Source organism: Bubalus bubalis, chromosome 10 (assembly GCF_019923935.1).
Source record: "Bubalus bubalis isolate 160015118507 breed Murrah chromosome 10, NDDB_SH_1, whole genome shotgun sequence".
Classification (NCBI taxonomy): Eukaryota; Metazoa; Chordata; class Mammalia; order Artiodactyla; family Bovidae; genus Bubalus; species Bubalus bubalis.
The window spans coordinates 90,351,060-90,377,510 of record NC_059166.1 but is presented as its reverse complement, the minus strand read 5'-3'; positions in this window follow the sequence as shown (position 1 = coordinate 90,377,510).

Below are 26,451 nucleotides of genomic sequence, written 5' to 3'. Positions count from 1 at the left end.
CTTGGAAGGAAAGTTATGACCAACCTAGATAGCATATTCAAAAGCAGAGACATTACTTTGCCAACAAAGGTCTGTCTAGTCAAGGCTATGGTTTTTCCAGTGGTCATGTATGGATATGAGAGTTGGACTGTGAAGAAAGCTGAGCATAGAAGAATTGATGCTTTTGAACTGTGGTGTTGGAGAAGACTCTTGAGAGTCCCTTGGACTGCAAGGAGATGCAACCAGTCCATCCTAAAGGAGACCAGTCCTGGGTGTTCATTGGAAGCACTGATGCTGAAGCTGAAACTCCAATACTTCGGCCACCTCATGTGAAGAGTTGACTCATTGGAAAAGACCCGGATGCTGGGAGGGATTGGGGGCAGGAGAAGGGGACAACAGAGGATGAGATGGCTGGATGGCATCCCCGACTCGATGGACATGGGTTTGGGCGGACTCCGGGAGTTGGTGATGGACAGGGAGGCCTGGTGTGCTGCGATTCATGGAGTCGCAAAGAGTTGGACATGACTGAGCAACTGAACTGAACTGAATGTTTTATAGCTTAGAGCATATAGATCTTTCACCTCCTAGGTTTAGTTGATTCCTAGGTATATTATTATTTTTGATGTGGTTTTAAAAGGAATTGGTTTTTTCCTTTATTTTTCTGGTAGCTCATTATTAGTGTATAGAAAAGCAACAGATTTCTTTATATTGAACTTTAGCCCTATAACTTGATTGCATTCATTTATTAGATTTCATAGTTTTTTGTGAACATTTTAGGTTTTCAATGTACAGTATTATGTTACTTACAAACAATGACAGTTTTATTTCTTCCCTTCCAATTTTGATGCCTTTTATTTCTTCTAAAGGTATTTATTTCTTTATCTTTTCTTATCATTGTGACTAGAACTTCTAATACCGTGTTAAACAGAAGTGGTAAAACTGAGTATACTTGTCTAGTTCCTTATTTTAAGGGAAAAGATTTCAGCTTTTCATGTGGTATGATGTTAGCTGTCAGATTATCATAAATATTATGATATGTTGTGATATATTTATTATATTGAGATATTTTCCCTCTATGCCAACTTTGGTCACAGTTTTTATCATGAATGGATGTTGAATTTTATCAATTACTTTTTCTGCCTCTATTGAGATGATCATGTGATTTTTTTAATCCTTCCTTTTATTAATGTGGTGTATCATAATTGGTTGATTTGTGGATGTTGAACCATCCTCTCATCCCTGGACTAAATCCACTTGATCATGGTGTATATAACTTTTTATGTATTGTTAAATTCAGTTAGCTATTATTCTGTTGACAATTTTTACATACATATTTTGTAGCATCTTTGGTTTTGATATCAGAGTAATGGTGGCCTTGTAGAATAAATTTGAGAGTATTTCCTGCACTTCAAATTTTTGGAATAATTTTAGAAGGATAGATATTAGCTCTTTTTCATATGTTTGCTACAATATCCCTATGAAGCCATCCAGGCCTGGGTTTCTATTTCCTGGCAGTTTTTTAAACTACAAATTCATCTTCACTGATGAGTTTGTTTAGATTGTCTATTTCTTTCTGACTCATTCTTGGAAGTTTATAGGTTTCTAGAAATTTGTCCATTTCTTCTAAGTTTCTATTTTTTGTCATATACCTGTTTATAGTTTTGTTCTCGTGATGTTTTTATCTCTGTAATATCAGTTTTATTTCTCCTCTCATGTTTTATTTTGTTTGTTTGGATCCTCTCTTTGTCTTAATGGAGCCTTGCTAATGACATCAATTTTGTCTATCTTTTCAAGAAATCAGCTATTGGTTATATTGATCTTTTCTGTTTTTTTTGTTTTTTTTTTTGGATGGGGTTTCTATTTCCTTTCTGATCTTTATTATTGCCTTCCTCTTGCTTATTCTTCTTTTTTCCCAATTCATTTAGATGGCAGTTATTTATTTGAGACTTTTTAAAAAAGTTTCTTGAACCTTATTTCTTAGCTTCTACAAAGTTACTTCCTATGATTAAAGTTTAGAGTATTTATATTTTTCCCAATTATAGTCAATATTTTTTGTTTATACACCAATTCTATAAATTGATAATTAATAATAAGTGACTTTAATTTTTTTTTGATATTATCATTTGCTTATAATATCAGTCACTGAGGGCAGAAGTAGTATGACAATATTAGAAATGTGAGTGTTAGACATTCTACTCTTGGCCATTGTTAGTATATAGTTTGGACCAACGCTCCCATTTATAACAACTGAATAAGGGGATGAAACATTAAGGCCTTATGAAGTTACCAACACAGTAAGGAATTGTGAAGTAGGTATCCAGGAGAGGTGAGAACCACAGAAATGTGATCCCAGAATTTGAGGCTGCTTTTGTACAGAGAAATCTTCTGATTCTGAAAATGGTGGCTGAGAAAATAAACAGCTAAACAAATCTCCCAACAGATTTCTTAGACTAAAAGGGCAAAACTGGGAGTCAGAATCTTATGAGAATAGGTATCGGGGGAAAAATATAAGTTTTTGTTTGTATTCCCAATACTTACCCTTTAGAAATAAGAGTAATCCATCAAAATAGCACCTTTCAAGGAATTTAAGTCCAATTCAAATTTTCTCAGTAACTAATTTGATTAAAATAGTCTAAAAATTCTACTTTTCCTAGTCTAGCTTCTTGCCAAAAATAAATTATGTCAGATAGACTTGACATAATTCAGAGTCTAAAACTGTTTCTGCAAATTTTCAAATATAATATCTAACATTCCATGAGAAAATATCTAGGCAAATGAAAAAAACAAAGAATAACTCAAGTCAAAGAGAAACAATACAACTTGAAAGTGACCCACAGGGAATTCAAATAATTATGTGTTATCATGGACAGATTTTAAAATAATTATGATGAACATCTTCAAGGAATTCAAGACATGATTGAAAATTTGTCAGAGAGGTAGCTATAGCTAAATTATAGCAGAGGAAAACAGGATAGTAAGAGAAAAAAAATCCTCAGTGGATGAATTGCCTGCAGATTAGAAACCATTGAAAAGAGAATATATGACCTAGAAGAAGGAGGAAATGAAATAGCCAGATTCAAGGTTAGAAAGACTGAGAAACAAAGGACAGTGTGAGATATGATTTAAATATTTGAATAGCAGACCAAGTGGAGAGAATTGGATAATATGAATATTTAATAATATGGTGATTGAGAATTTTCCAAATTTGTTTCTGTCACATGATATCCACCCCAGACATATTATAGAAAAACAAGTAAAACCAAAAGGGGGAAAATTGAAAAGAAATGAGACAGAGAATACTAAAAGCACTGCAATTAAGATAGACAGCTAATTTCTTGACTGAAATTATGGAAGAAAGAAAACACTAGATTTTTAAATCTTTGAAGTGCTGAGTGTCTCCAGCCAGGTGGGGAGAGAGGGAATTCCAGTAATAATTTTAGTTGAGTTATGAGACTGAGAACCCCACTGGTATTTGGGCTGAGGACCTAGATTCTAGAGGAAAAAAATTACTGCTAACCTAGAAGTCTATATCCAACCAAAAGAGTCTTCAAAGTGAATCTTAAATAAGAAAGTTTCCATGTAAAAAAGAGAATTTGTCACCAGGAGAACTGCACTAAAGGATTTTATAATTGCTGTCTGACATCTGGCAGATGTGAAATAGTTGTAACTGAAAGCACACGAGAAAACATGTTCACAGCTGCATAAAAAAGTTGTTTATGTTCTGATATTACGTCAAAAGTCCTGTTCAGAATGGGTGTCAACATCTTGGAAGAAAACCGTGACACAGCTTTGGAACACTCTTATATTATACACTTCTTCACTAATATTCTTGATAATGCAGAGGACAAATTATGTGAAAAAAATGGATATTGATGACTTGATTAACAGCGATTGTGCTGGGCTAGGAAATATATGAGTCTGGAGAATCTTATAGTAACAGTGAATAAAGAAGTATTGAAAAACAACAACAACATAATGCTAAGAGTGTGTTAATAAAACACTGGGGCCAAATGAAGAGCCCTGGTCAAAACTGGAATAATTTGAATAATTTGAGTAAATAATAATTGAATTGGACCATAATCCAAAGTGGTCTTCCCTTGGTGGCTCGGATGGTAAAGTGTCTGCCTGCAATGCGGGAGACCTGGGTTTGATCCCTGGGTTGGGAAGATCCCCTGGAGAAGGAAATGGCAACCCACTCCAGTATTCTTGCCTGGAAAATTCCATGGATGGAGGAGCCTGGTGGGCTACAGTCCATGGGGTTGCAAAGAGTCAAACATGACTGAGTGACTATACTTCACTTCATAATCCAAAGTATAAAATAAATATCCGTGAGTCCATACTGAAATTAAATAAATGATTGGATAAGTAAATAAATGGGATTTCCTTGATAACTCGGTAAAGTATCCACTTGCAATGCAGGAGCCCCTGTTTCCATTCCTGGGTTGGGAAGATCCACTGGAGAAGGGATTGGCTACCCACTCCAGTATTCTTGGGTTTCCCTTGTGGCTCAACTGGTAAAGACTCAGCCTTCAGTGGGGAGGAAGAGACAAATCTCTCTGTTAAAGAATTTAAAATACACTACATAGATATTCCACCCTCAAGGAGGTGGAGCATAAAAGTATGGATGTACCTCTGGCTGACTCTGGTTGATGTATTACAGAAAACCGCAAAATTCTGTAAAGCAATTATCCTTCAATTAAAAAAAATTAAGAAGAAAAACAAAAAGAATGTTTTCTTCAGCCATTAAAAAAAATATGAGAAGGTCAGAGCAACTTTCTTCCAAAGCATATAGTATGGAACTTTACAGCGGAGAAATCTGACAAAGATGGCTTCAGCAAAGTGTTGAAGGTCGACTCAAATGTGATGTCATCTTGATAATATGTACGCTTGATATGTTATTATATTCTTCCTTAGAATCTATTCTTCCAGTCTAATCATTAGAGAAAAGTCAAATCCTGATAGAGGACATTCTACAAAATACTTGAATGATACTGCCCCAGATTGCTGTTGCTGCTGCTGCTAAGTTGTTTTAGTCGTGTCCAACTCCGGGCAACCCCATGGACGGCAGCCCACAAGGCTCCCCCGTCCCTGGGATTCTGCAGGCAAGAACACTGGAGTGGGTTGCCATTTCCTTCTCCAATGCATGAAAGTGAAAAGTGAAAGTGAAGTCACTCAGTCCTGTCTGACTCTTAGGGACCCCATGGACTGCAGCCTACCAGGCTCCTCCATCCATGGGATTTTCCAGGCAAGAGGGCTGGAGTGGGGTGCCATTGCCTTCTCCAGCCCCAGATTACTAATGTCATTAAAAACAATGAAAATTTGAGAGATTGCCACACTTAACAGGAGACTAAGAAGAAATGGTAACTAAATTTAAATGTAAAGCTATGTAATGGATGATACTGTGGAACATAAAGAGGACATTAAGTAAAAATTAAGGAAATTTTAATAGTTACATTTATTTAAAACAATTAAATTAATAATTTATCAGTATTAGTTCATTAATTACAACAAATATATCATGCTAATTCAAGATATTAACACAAAGTGAAACTGGTTATATATATATATGGTTATATATACCCTGTACTGTATAACTCTAAAAGTCTGTACTATCTCTGCAACATCTCAGTAAATCTAAAACTATAAAAAAAATTATAAAACAGTTTCCAAAAAGGGATTTAGAAGTGTTTGGCTTTGAATGTGAGATGCTTTAAAAATAACACATTTTATTTATATGTTATATGTTTTAATATATAGATATAATAAAACTTTTGCCTAAATAAATATGAAAAGCTTTAAAAACATTTTTTCAACAGAACCTTTAAAGCATATGCAGGAAAGGTAATAATATAAAGGACCCAATTATATCTATTTTCTAGCTTCTAAAGGGACCAACTTCCTGTTGTTTTTGTTTTATCTATTCTTTTATTTATCTTTATCTATATCTATTTTTTCTTTTTTTTTTTTTGGCATGGATAACAGGATTTAAAATCAAATGCCAGATATCACATCATTTTAAAATTCTTTACAGTGTATTTCTAACACATAAAGAATTGAAAAACCTATAACCTTCATAGTATTATTTCACTTACTAGTATTAATAATAATTTTATAATAAAAATTAATGCCGTCTTCATATTCAGTTTTTCCTGGCTACCTGAAAAATTAATCTGTACACTTGGTTTGTTAGAATTAGGTTTCATATAAGATCTACATGTTATATTTGGTTAGTATGTTTCAACTTTCTTTTAATCGATAATAGTTCACCCTTTCTTTATGCTATTTTTGCTGTTGTTAAACAGTTTTGTTTTTATAACAGAACTTCTCACATTTTGGATTTGGCTGACATATTTTCATGGTGTCTTTTAACATGTTCTTCTAAAATAGCTCTTTCATTAAGCATAAAATAAAGTTCTAAATTATAAAGAGCATTGTTCTATAGGTTAATTAATGGCATTCAGTTTTCTTTCTTGGTGATATATTAAAAAATGGTATTTCTTACAAAGACTTTTAGATCTAATGAAATAGAGTAAAAGTAAACTAATTTCTTTGCATCTGGTTTCCCTTTCTGTATGCACAGAGGTTTAGATAGTGATTCTCTGAGGATGTTTCTCATTCTAAAAGTCTATGAATTTGCATATATGATGAAAAGATACTATAAACACTAAGCTAGTGAACACAGATCTAAACAACCTTTTTTTTCCTACTTTGAGGTACATAGAATTTCTTTGCATGTTCTTGAAACAAATCTGATGACATGATGTTAGGGAGTAACAGATTTTACTAAATATTTTGTGGGCAACGGAGAGCTCAAAGACCATAAAGTAAGCCTTAAAAAAAAAAAAATTAGAAATTCTTGTTCTATTCCTCTCCAAATTATTTTTCTGTCTTTGATTGCTTTCTCCATGAAAACTCATCTTGCAGTTTCTCCAGTTCATTTAATCTTTTTTTCCACTTCCTGAAATCCTTCTCTGATATTTCTTTATCTTCACCCTTCTTCCTTAAGCAGATAAATTTGTCTGTTTATTGCCTTTGCCTCCTCATATCCACCACACTGATTATTGTACAATCTACCACCTCTTAGAAGCAAGGTGTGGGGGAAGTGAGACATTTTCTTCATAATAGCAATGATTTTTCACACATACGTTTATACTAAATTCATACTCTTATGAAGCACCTACGGATACACACAAGGAACTAGGCTAAATGGAAATAATGACAAACAATACCTGCTTCCTTTCCCTTGTGAATTTATGGTGAAATTATTCATGTGCATTAGTAAGATGTCAAGGTTATGTACAGAACTAAGGTCAGTGTGAGTGATTTTAAAAAAAGAAAAACCACTATTCACACTTTAATCCACTTTTGCAAATCTGTTGAACATTTGCATATTTCCTTAGGGTTTCTGGGTGACAGCAAGCTGTAGTGAAGCCAGGACTCTGCTGCCAGGATTCCGTCAGGAGTTATACTCTGGCTCTGTGTCTCAGTCTGCATTCAGAGCCAGGACAAGAAAACTTTGCCACAGGAAATGAGATAATGTATCCACAAACTCTTCTCAGGAAAAAGTGTTACACTAAGACGTATATTTATGCCCTAGACATTTTAACAGATACATAGCAGTTATACTCAGCTTTTCTTCTTCTTTAGTGTTACTGATTCACAATCACAATTAAGACTGTTAAGTATATTTCTATGTGAAACAAAATAAAATTTTCTAGTTTTCCAGACAAAGCATTCCAAAATGTCATATTTTTCTATAAAAAAGATAGTTTGTGTAGAGTGAGAGGGAGGGTCTATAGAGTTAGAAAACCTAGATGAGCTTTGGTCTTGATTTTGCCATTTGAAAATGTGACCTTGAGCAAATCCATTAGCTTCAGCTTATTCATTAAACGATAAGAGGGACTCTAGCTCATAGGAATTTTGAGAGCATTAAATTAGATAATATGAACGAAGAGACTACGGAAATGGGAAAGCACATGGAGAGACTTAGTCTGTCCGTCTATTGGGAGCAGAGTGGTACTTTGAACTTTAATGGCCTCTTCTTCAGGTTAATATGCAAAAATCAAATACAAAACACCTAAAATGTAGAGAGGAAATGACATCGCTGGCTGAGTTGAGTCAGAAGTTTCAATTCAAATTGGTCAACCTGTGTATACATGAGAGAATTTCTATTCTAATGGGAACATTTCAGCAGTCCAGCAACAACTTTAGACAGTTTCCTGTTTACCTTGAAAGGGATACTGTGGTTTGTTCTTAATGATTAGAGGAAGTTCCAGTTCTTGCTGGAATGATCTCATTTAAACATAAAGCAGGATATGAGAAAGAACAATTAACATGCGATTCTGATTGATGCTGTATATTCTAGACACAGCTGGAGAGATCTATGCTTGTTAAATTAAGACAATTTCTTGCTTTATTTTTTCCTTTAAGAGCATTTATTAAATACCTATTATATTTCAGGCATTGTTATAGGAATTAGTTATGACAACAATGAACAAAATATAGTCCTTGCTTTCAAGGAGCTGATAATCTGGTTTAGAAAACAGATAAGGAAATCAGTGAGCACCATATAAAGAGGTAACTGTTTTTCAGAAGTTGTTGTGATTTGTTCCATATCCTCTGGAATAATTTTTAATGGTGCTCCGTGAGAATTATAGTGTTCACATGAGTATGTAATAGAAGGTCTACAGAAGCTCAGATTCATTTATTGGCTTCCTATACCTCTTAACCCCCTGCAAGTACTTACTGAATTCTTGGGTGTCAAACAGTAACTGACTCTTCTCATTTTAAGTCCTTCACAGGGTCCTTTCTTTTGTCTTATATTTACAATATTTCTGTTAGTGCAGAGAGAACCCAGTCCCCAGCAATACAGACACTTTTTTACCATCTGAGATACCAGGGAAGCCTTTAAGTAGTTTAGATTAGTTTAAAGAGTTAGACAAGAAGGGTGGAACATGGCAGTCTCACAGTCTGTGTTTTGCCGAGCTAACTGGAAGGAAGCCAAATCATTCCTAGAAATCAGCTGATAATGATTTGCTTAAAAATTATAGTTTGAAAGGTATAAAATAAAGATGATTTCTTAAGAATGAAAGCCAAGTGGCAGCCGTATCAGAGTGGCAGCTGTATCAGTGTTGGCAGCCGGGGACAAGAGAGCCACAGAGGCTTCTGATGAGGCCGGTATCTTTGTAACTCTGATCAGAGTTGTCACTAGTTTTCTATTAAGGAACAATTTGAGAACTTGCTGTTTTATGGTATAAGTCATTGCTTTGTGGATACTGTTTTTAGAGGTGAATGTGAAAAAACATAACACTTTTTCTTGCAAATCAATTTAATGTTACTTTCTCAGTACTCACTCTGCTTGACGGTAGGACACTGAATCTAGTCAATTCTAGATGAGCTCAGACATCTCCTAGTGCTCTATTTTTCTTTAGGAAATCATCTGCGCTCTGGGGTCTCACATAACCGGCTGGCTACGCACCACAGCCTGTGTTTGGTTCATTCTGAGTTCTGCTGGTTCTGGTTACGTTATCTCTCCTTATCTCCAGGTCATTTCATTTCTCAGCTAACGGCCATGCTCTTCTGCTGTTTTGCTTTGCCTCATGTAGAGGGGACTGCAAAAGACTCCTTGTGCTGTGAGCCCACGTGGTCCAGACTGCTCTGTAGCTACTCTCCCCCTGCTCCCCGTGGAGGCGAGTGGGTGCTTTGACCAGGCTACTGCCTGGAGCTCTGGAGAGGCACACAGCTTCTGCCCCTGACGATGGGACCTCTGAGAATGCGTCCTTCCCTGGAGGTCTGCCTGAAGAGAGGCAGACATGGTCATCTCCTCTCCCTTCCAGGCTAAGATACTTCAGCTAGTTTGGGGGTGGGAGGTGGTGATAAAAATTCCTGTGGCTGATCACATCTTCCACCAAATATTACTGTCATACAGCTGGACTACTTTCAAAATTAAACATCTGAGAATTTTGTCTTGTTTGTGCTCTGATTCTGATCTTCTTGGGGGTGATGGAGTATTCATACCTAGCTTGGAAAAGCACGGGGTCTTCCTTCTCCATTAAATATAAATATATATCATGAACTAAAGAGGATTCTCATTATAAAACGGGCATATGGTCATTCTTGAGAAATTCTACTATTATCTTTGTGAGATTAGGTTTAACAATGCCTTCAGGTATCTTCACAGGTAAATGTATCCACTAGGTTTCTTTTAAATACAGTTTCAATGTTCAGAGCAGGTAAAATTGATCAGCACTATCCTTGGGGAATTCTACTGAATAGTTTCCTTGTTGGGGGTATTAACAGTTGTTTATATGAAAAAAAGCAAAGAATCTTAGAAAAAGGATTATGTTAACATTTTAATAGAAGAACACAAAATATAGTGGTATATTTAATTTATTTTAGTGCTTTCCAGGTAGCACAGTGGTAAAGAAACCACCTGCCAATGCAGGAGACATAAAAGATGGGAGTTGGATCCCTGGTTCGGGAAGATCACCTGGAGGAGGCAATGGCAATCCACTCCAATATTCTTGCCTGGAAATTTCCATGGACAGAGGAGCCTGGCAGGCTACAGTCCGTGGGGTACCAAAGAGTCAGACATGACTGAGCACACAGGACTAATTTATATTATTAGCTATGCCCCTTTAGATATGGAGCTAACAAAAAATTACAGCTGAAACACCTAAAATCACCACATTATTGGAGAAGGAAATGGCAACCCACTCCAGAGTTTTTGCTGGGAGAATCTCATGGACAGAGGTGCCTGGTGGGCTACAGTTCAGTTCAGTTCAGTTCAGTCACTCGGTTGTGTCTGACTCTGCGACCCCATGAACTGCAGCACACCAGGCCTCCCTGTTCATCACCAACTCCCGGAGTTTACCCAAACTCATGTCCATTAAGTCAATAATGCCATCCAACCATCTCATCATCAGTTGTCCCCTTCTCCTCCTGCCTTCAATCTTTCCCAGCATCAGGGTCTTTTCAAATGAGTCAGCTCTTCGCATCAGGTGACCAAAGGATTGGAGTTTCAGCTTCAGCATCAGTCCTTCCAATGAACACCCAGGACTGATCTCTTTTAGGGTGGACTGGTTGGATCTCCTTGCTGTCCAAGGGACTCTCAGGAGTCTTTTCCAACACCACATTTCAAAAGCATCAATTCTTCTGCTCTCAGCTTTCTTTATAGTCCAACTCTCACATCCATACATGACTACTGGAAAAACCATAGCCTTGACTAGATGGACCTTTGTTGTCAAAGTAATGTCTCTGCTTTTTAATATGCTGTCTAGGTTGTTCTAGTTCATGGGGTCGCAAAGAGTCAGACGACTGAAGTGACTTAGCAAGCACACATGGGAAACTCCTGAAGGAAAAGGACTATGTATTATAGTTTCATATTAATCCTACTGTCAAAAGAACACATAACAGGCCTTCAATTTTGTTGCATGAATATTATTTCAGACTACTAGAGTATCTATGTGCCTATATATTTTTTTCAGATAATTTGATATTTTCCAAGCATATTCTTCAGGACATAGTCCTAAGTAAAGCCAAATGACAAAAGCAAAAATAAAACAAAGCAACAGAAGCATTTCTTGGCATTCTTTTTTATTTGGCACTCTTTAAATTTGAAAAGTAGCTGTTGCATACCATATGTACCTTTGAGAGATTATGTTAAATAACATTGTATGAAAATTCCTCCTTTTTTTTCTTTCTGTATCCCCTCTAATTGATATGCTATTCTTTTTCCATTTATTAAGCATTAGAATTTAATATGTTAACTTTGTTTTCTCCCAGCTATAGCTGATCATCATGATAGTCATGATTTATTGAATCTAAAGACATGCATTGGGGTGATATGAAACTTGCAAGGTAGGTTTCATTTATCTTTGGGTGGCTAAATTATACTGCTTCTTGATCTTTCAAATGGGAGGTTTCATATGAGATATTATTCACAGTTGAAATATACACATTGGAAATAAAAACATTGGAAATTCAAAATCTTAGGAGTTTCTAATGTATAATACAAAGCTGATAGATAATTCAGCAATTTATGGAGTTTTCTTATCTACATTCAGTTATCAAAAATTTATTTTAAAATTAGCCTGCCTGATTTTCTTCAGGATTATGCTTGACTGCATGAGTTGCTTTTGCCTACCTATCTATTTTCCTCTATTTCTTTGCATTGATCTCTGAGGAAGGCTTTCTTATCTCTCCTTGCTATTCTTTGGAACTCTGCATTCAAATAGGAATATATTTCCTTTCCTCCTTTGCTTTTCGCTTCTCTTCTTTTCACAGCTATTTGTAAGGCCTCCTCAGACAACCATTTTGCTTTTTTGCATTTCTTTTCCATGGGGATGGTCTTGATCCCTGTCTCCTGTACAATGTCACGAACTTCTGTCCATAGTTCATCAGGTACTCTGTCTATCAAATCTAGTCTCTTAAATCTATTTCTCACTTCCACTGTATAATCATAAGGGATTTGATTTAGGTCATACCTGAATGGTCTAGTGGTTTTCCCTACTTTCTTCAATTTAAGTCTGAATTTGGCAATAAGGAGTTTATGATCTGAGCCACGGTCAGCTCCCAGACTGCAAAAAATACAATCAATCTGATTTCAGTGTTGACAATCTGATGATGTCCATGTGTAGTCTTCTCTTGTGTTGATGGAAGAGGGTGTTTGCTATGACCAGTGCATTTTCTTGGCAAAACTCTATTAGCCTTTGCCCTCCTTCATTCCATATTCCAAGGCCAAATTTGCCTGTTACTCCATGTGTTTCTTGACTTCCTACTTTTGCATTCCAGTCCCCTATAATGAAAAGGACATCTCTTTTGGGTGTTAGTTCTAAAAGGTCTTGTAGGTCTTCCAAATAGGAAAAGGAGTCTGTCAGGGCTGTATTTTGTCACCCTGCTTATTTACATATATACAGAGTACATCATGAGAAATGCTGGGCTGGAAGAAGCAAAAGCTGGAATCAAGATTGCCAGGAGAAATATCAATAACCTCAGATATGCAGTTGATACCACCCTTATGGCAGAAAGTGAAAAGGAACTAAAAAGCCTCTTGATGAAAGTGAAAGAGGAGAGTGAAAAAGTTGTCCTAAAGTTCAACAGTCAGAAAAATAAGATCATGGCATCTGGTCCCATCACTTCATGGGAAATAGATGGAGAAACAGTGGAAACAGTGGCAGACTTTATTTTTGGGGGCTCCAAAATCAGTGCAGATGGTGACTGCAGCTATGAAATTAGAAGATGCTTACTCCTTGGAAGGAAAGTTATGACCAACTTAGGTAGCATATTCAAAAGCAGAGATATTACTTTGCCAACAAAGGTCCTTCTAGTCAAGGCTATGGTTTTTCCAGTGGTCGTGTATGGATGTGAGAGTTGGACTGTGAAGAAAGCTGAGCGCCGAAGAATTGATGCTTTTGAAGTGTGGTGTTGGAGAAGACTCTTGAGAGTCCCTTGGACTGCAAGGAGATCCAACAAGTCCATTCTGAAGGAGACCAGTCCTGGATGTTCATTGGAAGGACTGATGCTGAGGCTGAAACTCCAGGACTTTGGCCACCTCATGCAAAGAGTTGACTCATTGGAAAAGACCCTGATGCTGGGAGGGATTGGGGGCAGGAGGAGAAGGGGATGACAGAGGATGAGATGGCTGGATGGCATCATCTGCTCGATGCAAATGAGTTTGGGTAAACTCTGGGAGTTGGTGATGGACAGGGAGGCCTGGCGTGCTGTGGCTCATGGGGTCACAGAGAGTCGGGCATGACTGAGCAACTGAACTGAACTGAACTGAACCTATCTGTAAACATTTTACTTTTTTTCTTTGGGAATGCTAAATTAAAGGAAGTTGTTATAATTTGTTAAAAATACTATGAAGAAAATAAAGTGAAAGTTTAAGCACTCAGTCCTGTCAGACTCTTTGCAATTCCATGGACTGTGTCTCACCAGGCTCCTCTGTCCATGGAATTCTCCAGGCAAGAATACTGGAGTGGGTAACCATTTCCTTCTCCAGGGGTAAGAAGATCATACCAGACTGTAAATATAAATCATCACTTAGCTTCTAATATATTTGTTTATTCTATTTACATACCATCCTATTTCTAAAACAATTTGAAGGTACTTTTTGTTTCATATGAAAGGTTGGTGTTTTTTTTTCTGAAGTGCATGATGAATACAGTGAGCACAGCTGTAATTACTATTCCAGCCTTGAAAGCCACTGTGATGAAGTCATGGAATTATGATCTCTTCTAAGCTTATAATTGTGTGTGAACATATGTACAAGTTTATATGACTGTAGTGGGATCCTCAGAAAGAAGCACATCCTGGAAACATTTAAGACAAAATAAGTCTTTCTGATCTGTTAATAAAGTAAACAATTTTGATTTAAAAAGAATAAATCATATGTTAGGGGCCAAAATGTCAAGTCTTTGTGTGGGGTCACAGCTCAGTGTTTTTGTATCTTTAAAAGTGGGACAAAAAAGCCATGCAATTGTTTTTAATGTTGAAATGTAAATGATTCACATTCCAAAACTTTCTTCAGGCTAAATCAGCATCATTTTTCTTCTTCTTCTTCTTCTTTGAGTTTCCCTGGTTCCTGAGCTGATCTCTTAGAATAGGTAGGACATCTTCTGTAGAGTAATTGGGACATCAGTTATTAGTCAAGCCAGAGGTACAATTCATAGGTCCTTGGATACCCAACATCCACTTTGTAAGAGTATGTGCCTGGTGAGAAAAAGGCCTCTCCATCCAAATGAGTGAATTTGGACATTTTGCAAAGAGATTTTCCCTAATAATGATGCCTTTATATAGTCCATGTTTGACTGTGCAAAGTGGCAAGACAGAAATGAAAACTGTGAATTGATCTACCTGCTCAGGAAGCCAAATTTACAAAGAAAACAATTCATTTGACCTTTATGACTGCTTTGCCTTGACTGAGAGAGCAGAAGGCACCGGGCCTTTTCTTCTACCTATTTTTTTCTGCTTCTGCAGCTTGGCATGAACTCTGAATTGGCCATAGAGCTGAAAGTCTTTTTTTGGTGTTACACTTATTCAGGGAAAAACATATCCAAGGACTTATAATTCTGAACTTTCAAGGAAAAATCTTAAGTGCAGAAAGCAATACATTTTAAGCAAACATGAAAGCTTATATATTATAGTTTACATAATTGCTGATGAGATTTAAGACATTGAAAATTCATTGATTAAAATAATTTGCATTTTACATGCTTATTGTAGAAAACTTGAAAACTGTAAAGAAGTAAAACAGAATCAGTCATAATTCTATTATCCAAAGAAATGCTCTGTTAACTTTAATTGCCTTTCCTAAAATGTATGTACTGATAGGCACAAAATATAGATATAATTTTCATGCATTTGAAAATTTTGTCTGTGGCGATGATAATCTTGGCCATTAATATCAGGAAGATGCAATACAAACTGAAAAGTGGTAAGTATTTATTATAATATAGAACAAATGATGTGGAGAACTCTATTGTCTCTGGAGAGACTGTCATCATTTAAAATTCCTTCCAACAATCATGTGAACAAGTGTAGAAGTTTATTCTTTCCAGTCTCACCCACTTAAGCCTTCAGATGAGATCTCATCCTTGACTAACAACTTGATTGAAGCCTGTGAAAGACTCTGAGTCAGAAGCTTTCAACCAAGCAACACTTGGATTTCCAACATACAGAAATAGTGACAGGATATTTGCTATTTTAAACCTCCATGCTTTGGATAATTTGTTATGGAGCAATAAATAACTATAACACAGAACCTGCCAGCCAAAGCAAGGGATGCAAGAAAAGCAGGTTTGATTCCTGGTTTGGGAAGATTTCCTGGAGGAGGAAGTGGCAATCCACACCAGTACCCTTGACTGGAAAATTCCATGGACAGAGAAGCCTGGCAGGCTACAGTCCATGGGACCACAGAGTCGGAAATGACTGAGAAACAGTGCACACAGCATAAAATAGTTATGAACCTTGGTCATTACATGAATTCTGGCACTCTGTTATGTGGAATCTTAGGCCATTTGAGTGCTTAACTGATTCTTAGTTTATTAATTTGTAGTTTCTTAATTTGATCAGATTAATTTTTCCCAAACTTCATTCATTTAAGACTTTCTAATATTTTCCATATTTACTTAACAACCTCTAATTTTTTTTTTACTGAGTTCTTTGAGTTGAATCATGATGCAAAATTATCTTTGAGTCAACTTGGCCATTCAGCAAAAATCTCTTTGATAAATGAGTTTTCTAGTGGTAACAGGTTGGTAAAGGACATTTTCCTCTTCCTGACAACTTTGTTGCTAGATAATATATTACAATGGATGAAAATCTCAGATCAAATTCTGTCAAATGTGCAAACATTTACCATATTTCACCAAAACTGAGATACTATCTATTGTAAGAGGCACAATAATTCTATAAACCACTGAGAGAGAAACGCTTCTAATCATAATTGTAACGAGATTGATTATATGACATATCCAATTTCAGGCATGTTAAAATGTAAGGAAATGTGCACTCTAAGATGAAAGAAATAAGGTATTAGCAACTAAGAACCAAAAGAGGTTATATATTTTATAAGAACCTTTGAAGTTCCACTTCTGAACACTAGCTCTAGCAAGAAAGACTTCCAAAAGGGACATCACAGTGTTCCGATGCCAGTCTTGTGATTGTAGTGTTCTTATTGAAGCCATCTTTGAATAAGGACAGATGATATCCTTATTATTTAATATCCTTGGAATATGACCAGACCACAGGGTCCTCCATGCAATGAGAATATGCAGGATCATCCCATTCAGGATCCTGAGTGCAGGACTCCTTCTAACTCATTGCTTCTCTTGAATAGCATTTATTTAAACCAACAAAGATGATATATAACCTATCTTATACTGCTGAATGAAGCATTTAGTATAGATTTGATTAGTGACACATTATCTTTCAAATATAGTTCTCTTTAGGTATTGAGTCCTGATTAAATAACGGATTGTTCCTGGAGTGTAGATTAGAAACAACTTGTTCAAAATGCACATCCTGCCTTTTACATTAATGCATTTTACAGTAAATAGTCATATCTGCAGTATAAAAACACTTTTATTTCACAGAAGTAAAATTATCTAGGTAGGAAACTCCATATAACTACTGTAACTGAAAAATGGATAATGATGCTTTGAATAGAAGTCACCTCTGACAATGAACACAGAGAAACACTGGGTACTAGGGTCTACTTAAGGCTCTGTTTATTAAAAAAAAAAAAAGATGAGTAACTAAGAGTATTTTCCTTGACTTAACTGGAAAGTGAAAACCTGAAAAGAGAGTCGTTTCCTTAGATGGTCAGTCAGAGTGATTTAAAGCTCTATAAGTATATCTCCAGATTCTTGGTCTTGGAATTGTGGGAAAAACAAAACAAAACAACTGGTTTAGATGATTTTAAAGTTCCTGACAAGTTTGATATTCTTTGAAATACAGCTTTCCTCATTCTTGTTTTGTCAAGCTGTGAGTGGAAATATATGTCATCTCAGAAAATAGTACCTATGTCATTGGTATCTTATGTGGTTTAGTTGCTGTGAATACTCAAACTAGTGAAGTATTTATTTTCCTAATGAATTCACTAAGAAGTGAGAATATTATAGGCAATATCATATTTTCCTTGTATGTTTATATTGTGCATTTATACTATTTACATTACAGATATTAGGCTGTATTAAGGATGCAAGTTCATATGGTTTCCTGGTTTTAGTGAAAACAAAACAAAACAAACCCCAAATGTTTTATTTGTGCAAAAGCTTTCAGGACCTAAAAGCCAGTGATGAAGCAGCAGGATCTGGTGCAATTTGAAGGGGAGCACCACTCAGTTTTCCTCCCTCCGCTGGTAGAGAGCTCATGTGCTTCGATGGATAGGTACTTCCAAGTGACCTTAGAAAGTCATCATGATGTCAGCTGAAAGAGCCTGTACTGATAGCCAGTTGTTTGGTTTTTCATCTTCTTTGTGACATGTTTGGCAGAGTATTTGCATTCTTTATGACTCTCTACAGAAGAGAACTATTCTCTGTATAATTTTCAGGAAAAAGAGAAAAAGCATTTTATGACTCTGGGGAGTGATACAGGTTTTGGTGCCTGGAATTGCTCACCTATGGATAACCTCACCCATACATTTTCAGGAGTGGAATGTGAAGTTCAGGAACAGACATTTATCCGTTTCTTATATTTTTCACTATTTGTTGTAAGGTTTGTCCCGAAATACACATTTTATTATCCTGATTAACATTTTGAGAGAGATATCTATTTGGGTTCTTTTAAAAAATTCTCTATAAAGTCTTAAATTTCTTTTATACACTTCTGTCAAGAGCACAACAACAAAAAGGCCGAACATTGGTATTTCTGCTACAGAATTTTATCAACTGGTAAAAGGTATCTTCTGCTGCAAGTTTCCAGTCTCCAGCTGTCTTCAGTTCAGTTCAGTTCAGTCACTCAGTCGTGTTCGACTCTTTGCTACCCTATGAATCGCAGCACACCAGGCCTCCCTGTCCATCACCAACTCCCGGAGTTCACTCAGACTCACGTCCATCGAGTCGGTGATGCCATCCAGCCATCTCATCCTCTGTCGTCCCCTTCTCCTCCTGCCCCCAATCCCTCCCAGCATCAGAGTCTTTTCCAATGAGTCAACTCTTCGCATGAGGTGGCCAAAGTACTGGAGTTTCAGCTTTAGCATCATTCCTTCCAAAGAAATCCCAGGGCTGATCTCCTTCAGAATGGACTGGTTGGATCTCCTTGCAGTCCAAGGGACTCTCAGGAGTCTTTTCCAACACTACAGTTCAAAAGCATCAATTCTTCGGCGCTCAGCCTTCTTCACAGTCCAACTCTCACATCCATACATGACCACTGGAAAAACCATAGCCTTGACTAGACAGACCTTTGTTGGCAAAGTAATGTCTCTGCTTTTCATATGCTATCTAGGTTGGATATAACTTTCCTTCCTGCTGTCTTAACATTTTGTTTAAATATTTTAGCATTTTAAACCTTCTTGAAGTTTAATATTGAAATGGTTGTGTTAAGGACAAGATGTAAAAGAACAAATGCAACCAAAAGTAAAATTAGCAGTTAACTGGTGGAGCTTTCTTTAATGCTTCTCCCGCTGCTTCGTAGCCCTCATTCAGTCTGTTTACTGATTCTCTATGCTTCCAAACTTCCATCTATCAATATTCAGGCATTCTGTGTCTCAGTTTCTCATGAGGTAACATGACAGCTTCACCATCTCTAAGGCATTACTATGGGCAGCTACAGTTTTCCTCAAAGGCAGCGTATGGATTGACAACTGCCTTTTACCCAGTCCAGAGCAGTAACCAACAGTGACAGTTTTGGCACTGAGGCAAGAAAGTGACAAAGAGCTTTTTGTTGCAATTTGTGAGGTTTTTTCTTTTCTTTTTTTTTTTTTGGTGTACATCAAACTACACCATGCACATGGCTAAATATGGCACAGATGCTATCTGAAGCAGAGCATAATCTTTGATTAAAGTTATAATTTTTTGTTCACTCTGTCAACAAAGCCTTTTTTTCATGCAAGAATGTGTTTCTCATTGAGATATAGGCATGCCAAGTCTGAGATTTAAAATCCAAAACATACTGCATTATCTAAAAGCAAATAAAGCTTTGGAAAAAATTATCTGATGGAAAATTACTAAATTGTTTTTTGTTTTTTTTTCCTGGTACCCAAATATATTTTTCTTTAAACATTTATCAGCTAATCATTTTGTAGTTTTAGGGAAATTAACATTTATTTAAGAAAACTTATAGGCCATTAAAACCACTAACAGCAGGGATGATAACCTTGGAAGTTTACACTATATATCTATTAATGCTGTCACAAATGTTTGAATTTCTAAATCCATATGATTTATTTAGCTCATTTTTTACATTGAAATATGTAATGGGTAAATATTAAGTCATTGTATAATATTAAGCCTGTGTAAATTGTACCAGTTTGACAACTGAGTTGTTTAATGTGCAAAAGAATGTATCCTTCTGTATGTCTAGGTTGTATTAAATGTATATAGTTATATTGATTAGGGCGCAATCAGTTCAGTTCATTTCAGTTCAGTTGCTCAGTTGTGTCCGACTCTTTGTGACCCCATGAATCGCAGCACGCCAGGCCTCCCTGTCCATCACCAACTCCTGGAGTTCACTCAGACTCACGTCCATCGAGTCAGTGATGCCATCCAGCCATCTCATCCTCTGTCGTCCCCTTCTCCTCCTGCCCCCAATCCCTCCCAGCATCAGAGTCTTTTCCAATGAGTCAACTCTTCGCATGAGGTGGCCAAAGTACTGGACTTTCAGCTTCAGCATCATTCCCTCCAAAGAAATCCCAGGGCTGATCTCCTTCAGAATGGACTTGTTGGATCTCCTTGCAGTCCAAGGGACTCTCAAGAGTCTTCTCCAACACCACAATTCAAAAGCATCAATTCTTCGGCACTCAGCTTTCTTCACAGTCCAACTCTCACATCCATACATGACCACTGGAAAAACCATAGCCTTGACTAGACAGAGTTTTGTTGGCAAAGTAATGTCTCTGCTTTTGAATATACTATCTAGGTTGGTCATAACTTTCCTTCCAAGGAGTAAGCGTCTTTTAATTTCATGGCTGCAGTCACCATCTGTAGTCATTTTGGAGCCCCCAAAAATAAAGTCTGACACTGTTTCCACTGTTTCCCCATCTATTTCCCATGAAGTGATGGGACCGGATGCCATGATCTTCGTTTTCTGAATGTTGAGCCTTAAGTCAACTTTTTCACTCTCCTCTTTCACTTTCATCAAGAGGCTTTTTAGTTCCTTTTCACTTTCTGCCATAAGGGTGGTGTCATCTGCATATCTGAGGTTATTGATATTTCTCCTGGCCATCTTGATTCCAGCTTTTGTTTCTTCCAGTCCAGCGTTTCTCATGATGTACTCTGCATATAAGTTAAATAAGCAGGGTGATAATATGCAGCCTTGAAGTACTCCTTTCCCGATTTGGAACCAGTCTGTTGTTCCATGTCCAGTTCTAACTGTTGCTTCCTGACCTGCATACATATTTCTCAAGAGGCAGGTCAGGTGGTCTGGTATTTCCATCTCTTTCCGAATTTTCCACAGTTTATTGTGATCCACACGGTCAGTAGATGTATTTTAACCAAATATTGTCTTAAATTGTGCCTACCTTTTATATCATTTGCATTCTGACTTATGGTTGTCCTGAGGTATAGCCAGTCCATACACTCAGGACAGAAATGCCTTACTGAGCGTGGGAGCAGACAAAGTATGAAGGATGTATTGTACACCACATTCAATAGCTAAACCCTGTCTTCACTTCTCCGTTATGGAGCAGTGGCCTTAGCTATAAAACTGGGAGCTAATGGCCTTAGCTATAAACCTGGGATTATAATCAACCTGACTGTGATGATCAAAGACATAAAACAAGTAACACTTTTGCTTGGCAATGTAAGTTGCACAACTAGTGCTAAATTTTATATATATATTAATCTTAGGGATTAAATTGTCCAGAAGATGCTGGAGGTTGAGGATATGGTGGCTGGGATTTTGTTAAATAGAATTAGTGATAATAATTCCAACTGTACTGACTTGAATTTTATCTATTGTTGGTTTTTTCTTAGGCTGATTCACTCTTCTAGAAATGTTTTCTATTTTGGTGACCAAAATCAGGTATGATGATGTAGCGCAAGAACAATGTGCTCTAGAATTGAGGGATTTTATTTCTAGCTGTGGCTTTGCTACTTACTTGCTGGAAATGAGGGTGGTCTGCTATGAGGTTTTAGACCACACCAGTCATGGGATGGGACACCTGAACTAATTAGACCACCTGTATTGTCCTGCCTTTCTCCTCTGTCCTGGACTGTATCTCCCTAGAGTCAGGAAAGACTGTGGTACAATTCTGCAATTTAAGACATATGATCAGCTAGGCTCCCATATTAGAAACTCCCTAAATTGATTACTGACCTTGTTTTAGAATAGATTCTGCTCTGTTGCCATGTTCACAGCAGTTGCCGCAAAGTTGTGGTCAGCTACCTGTTGGGTATGGCAGAAGTGCCCTCCAGCCTTTTAAACCCAATGTCACACAGCATATTCCAGTGTTTTTAAGGACCATTGTACTTTAACTCAGATACTATAGCAGCCATTTGGAGTTAAAGACTAAGAGATGATGCTGAAATTATATGGTTCTGAAAAGGCAAAATGAAGCAGTTTAAAAAATTAAACAAACCACCTCCTTCACCACAAACAATTCTGAAAGCAATGTTAAAAGATACTCCCAAAACCTTCCTATAAGTCTGAGCCCCTTACGACCATCCCTCCCTTCAAGTGAAAGTCCACTGGGGAGTCTGGGATCAGAACAAAAATGTTGTCATGTGTGCATGCTTTCATGATCTCTGCTTCAAGGGGGGGGGATGGAATGTTGGTTATAGGGTACCTGCTTCATTTCTACTAACATTTGCAAGACACTTTCTTTTCTCAAGTACCTCTTGGGAATGCTTCTCATATCTTCATAGAATGTATGCTAGCCTACTGGGGCTTTGTCAGTCTCGGGTTGATATCTGACTGTCTTTGATTTTTCCTGGGAATTTCATCATCCTCTCCAATTTGTCCTCTCCATCCATACTTTCAAAAGTGTTATACAACTAATATTTTATGATTCATAATAACATTCTAATGGGACTAATGACATTCACCTAATTTTGGAAAATGCCTTTGCTTTCTAAATGCAAAGATGATTCCCCTTTCCCCTGCAGCCCACTATTTTTTTTTTCTTCAGAAAGTAAGAGAGGCAAAGTGAAAAAGAGAGAGCACAATGACATCTTATAGTCAAATACTTGCTTAATAAACCTTGTGAGTGAAAGTCGCTCAGTCATGTCCAACTCTTTGCGATCCCATGGACTATACAGTCCGTGGAATTGTCCAGGGCAGAATACTGGAGTGGGTAGCCTTTCGCTTCTCCAGGGGATCTTCCCAATCCAGGGATTGAATCCAGGTCTCTAGCTTTGCAGGTAGATTCTTTACCAGCTGAGCTGCTATGCTATAAAAGCCATTTTATACCTTCTACTCTTTCATATGATCGTGAGATTTTTTTGTCAGGATTAGTTAGTTTTATAACAATTTCCAGGGCCATGACATAGCTTTTCATTCTTAAAAAAAATAAGTGAACTAAGGGCTCAGGAGAAGATTACACTGTTTCCTAATTTGAGAAAACTTCCAGGGGCAGTTCTGTTTACTAATACCTGGATTCCCCAGTTGCGGTAAATTTAGCATCCTTCGGGCCAGCTTATGCTTGTTCCACACTTCAGATGTCTGCTCCCAAACAGATGACACTCCCAAACAGATGTTCTGGCTCTGTGTTCTGACTCCCACCTAGCAGCTTTTGGCTGCCGCGCACTTATTTCTCAGCACGAGTTTCTCCAGGGACAGAGGAAGGCCAGATTCCAGCACCTGGGAGGGTCTTTGAATGACCTTAGCTCTTGTTATTTTCTGCTTAATCACCATATAGTTTACTTTGTTCTACTGCTGCTCCCCTTGCCCCACCTATTTCAGTGGCAAGAACCTGCCTCTTCGGCTACTACTGAGAATCACACACCATATTTCATTAGTCTTTAAATCCTCAGTGCACTAATACAGAGTTGGTTCAATAAGCTAATAAAATTTCCAGTGTTGCTGAATGTACATTTCAGAAACCACCCAATTTTCTCAGAAGAAACCAAAAGATAGGACTTTTATTAGTTCATTATTTCCTTACTCACATGTTCACTTTACCCAGTTTACTTCTGGTCATCTTCACTAATGATGAGAACAGAAACCATAAATTCATCAATATGCAACCAGATCCCCAACCCATTTGACTTTGGAATGCATTCTGTGTTTACAGGCAGATTCATGTCGAAAACCTGGGAGAGACAGTACCAGTGAATCAAGAGGTCTGGATGTCTTCCAGTTTGGGAGTGTTAGGTAGTTAGAATAGGGAAAAGGAGTCCAGAATGGTGGCGGCTAAAAGATAAGGAAGAGAAAAGCCCATGAAAATAAAACAAAGGAAGCCCAAGGACCGGAGTGAGGACCTCAGGTAGAACAAACAACACTCCTGGCCAGCCAATTTACATAGGGCAGGCCCAGGGGGGAAAGAAAAACATAAAAAGAGGAGCCAAAGGTCTCTCTCCCTCTCCCGTGAGCTAGGGCACTCTTTTCTTCGCGTCTTTGGGTCAACATGCCCTCACGCCTCGAGGATGGATTTTCCTATTATTATCTAAATAAAATAGAGCTGTAACATGGAGCTGTAACACTGATTTGTCTAAGAGCTATAACATGGTCTGTCCAAGACCCGAGAGCTGTGACATGCCGAGGGCTTTAATGTCCATCACTCCAAATCTTTGTTGTGATGAGACAGAACCAAGGAGCATACACTCGCCTGACAGGAGGAATTGGGAATATCTCTAATTCTCTCTTCTATGTTTCTCTCCCTCTCTGTCTCCATCCTATGCATAAACATCTTGGTCTCGTTCTGAAGCAGAGAATTAGCAGAAGTGCCCTCTCAGACTTATTGAAAAAGAGAGGCATTCACATGTCTGAGGTTTAAGGACCTCTTAGCATTGTATGATCAAAACAATCACACTCAAAACCCCTTAGACAAACAATGAGTGCACTACATGCCCAGAGTATCTGGGAGATAAAGACAGATGTTGATTTTCAGACGAGGGATGCAAATTGCGACCTACAGAAATAAATTACATGTGATACACAGACAATTAAAGTTCTGTGCCTTCAGAGGAAGGATGTCATTTCATCTGGGGCCAAAGAGGACAGACCAATAGGTGGGGCAATTTTTACCTAGGCCTGTCGTTATGAAATTGTTTCAGAAACCAGTACTCGAGAAACAAAACACCACACTCAGAGAGTTGGAGAATTCAGGTTTATTACGCCAGCTGGCCCAGAAGAGTTAACACTCCAAGCTCTGAGCCCTGAACAAAAGGATTACAGAGTTTTTATAGGCAGACTGCAGAGGGCAACACTAGCTGTTAATAGGCTGGTATAAAATAAGGGATTTCATGCTCGTGGGAACAGCAGTCAAGATAGGGAGGGGGATGCCTGATCTGGACAGGCATGATGAAGCAGGTTTGCAGGGGCTGAGTGATTGCAAAGAGCAGGACAAGGGTGAGTGAGATAAACTCCAGTTTTTAGTATATCAAGTCAACACTTTCTGAGACTATATTACTTGCATGATCTAGACTTTACAAGGGGCAAGTTGAGTTACAGAGGCAGAAGGAGAAGGAGGTTATGTAAAATTTTAACTTTTCCTCTTCAGAATGAACATACTGGTAGAGTGGGTTAAAGGCATTTCAAATGCGGGCGGAGGGGGGTCTGAACACAGAGACAGAAGCAAAACATAGTCGTTTGTGTCAAGATAACAGGATGAATGTATGAAAATTGTGCCGTCTAAGAGAGCAGGAGAGTTCAGTGATTTTACAGTATGTTTACTTTTGAATGAGCAAGGACATGGTGTTATTAGACCACTAAAATGGAAGCAGGTTACAGGACAACTAGTCGGCTAGAGTGAGAAAAGGTGGCTAGAAATTACTTTCAGTAAGAGAAAATATGTAGTAAAAAGTCTTTGAATAGGGCAGCAAGCAGGGACAGCTTCCCTGTCCTGGGCCTGTGGACACCAATCTAGAGGGGCTTCATGTTTGGTTTAATGCTTTTCTGTTGCTGCCTTGACATTTATAATTTTTTGTCAAGGGAGACTCTGTTTTCATTTTGCCCTTGGCCCTGCAGATTACTTATTGATTCTTTTGCTCAGCAATGGAAATTAATGAAGGGGCCAGTCACAGAGATACAGGAAGGAAGAAGGCCCATGACTTTTGACCAGAGTGTAAAAACCCACAGGGTCATACACTGGAAGTCTTACAGTACAGGGCGATGCAGGAAGACTTGAGTCAGGCCCAGGGCTGACTCAGGCTCAGAGCAAATGGTCTGTTTGGAACTATCAAAGGCTGAGTCAGGCTCAGAGCAAATGGTCTGTTTGGAACTATCAAAGGCCTGAGGCATGCAATAGGGCAAGGAGTGCATGAGACAGTGGTGAAAAAAGTGATGTGGTGGGCAAAAAGAAGGAAAGAGTATATTCCAGAAATCAGGACAGAATGAGGAAGTTGAAATCCAGCAATGGGACAGGTGACCTGTGGACGAGAAGAAAGGGAGTAGACTTGAGCCCTCAGAAGTGTTGACTCCATAGAGTAGGGGCTTCTGGAAGGCAGGAAGAAACTCTCCAGGTTAGCCATTGTGGGAGAGGCTGATCCAAGAGAGGATCTGGAGTGGACTCTCCTCCAGGGAATGGAGGAGCCACTTCTCTCTCCAATCCCGAGCTTTTCAAAAGGGGTAAAGGTTTTTCTGGTTCTTAAAGCCACAGGAAAAACATATGTACATTCCTGAAGCATCGATTTTATGTGTAGAAGATGTAGG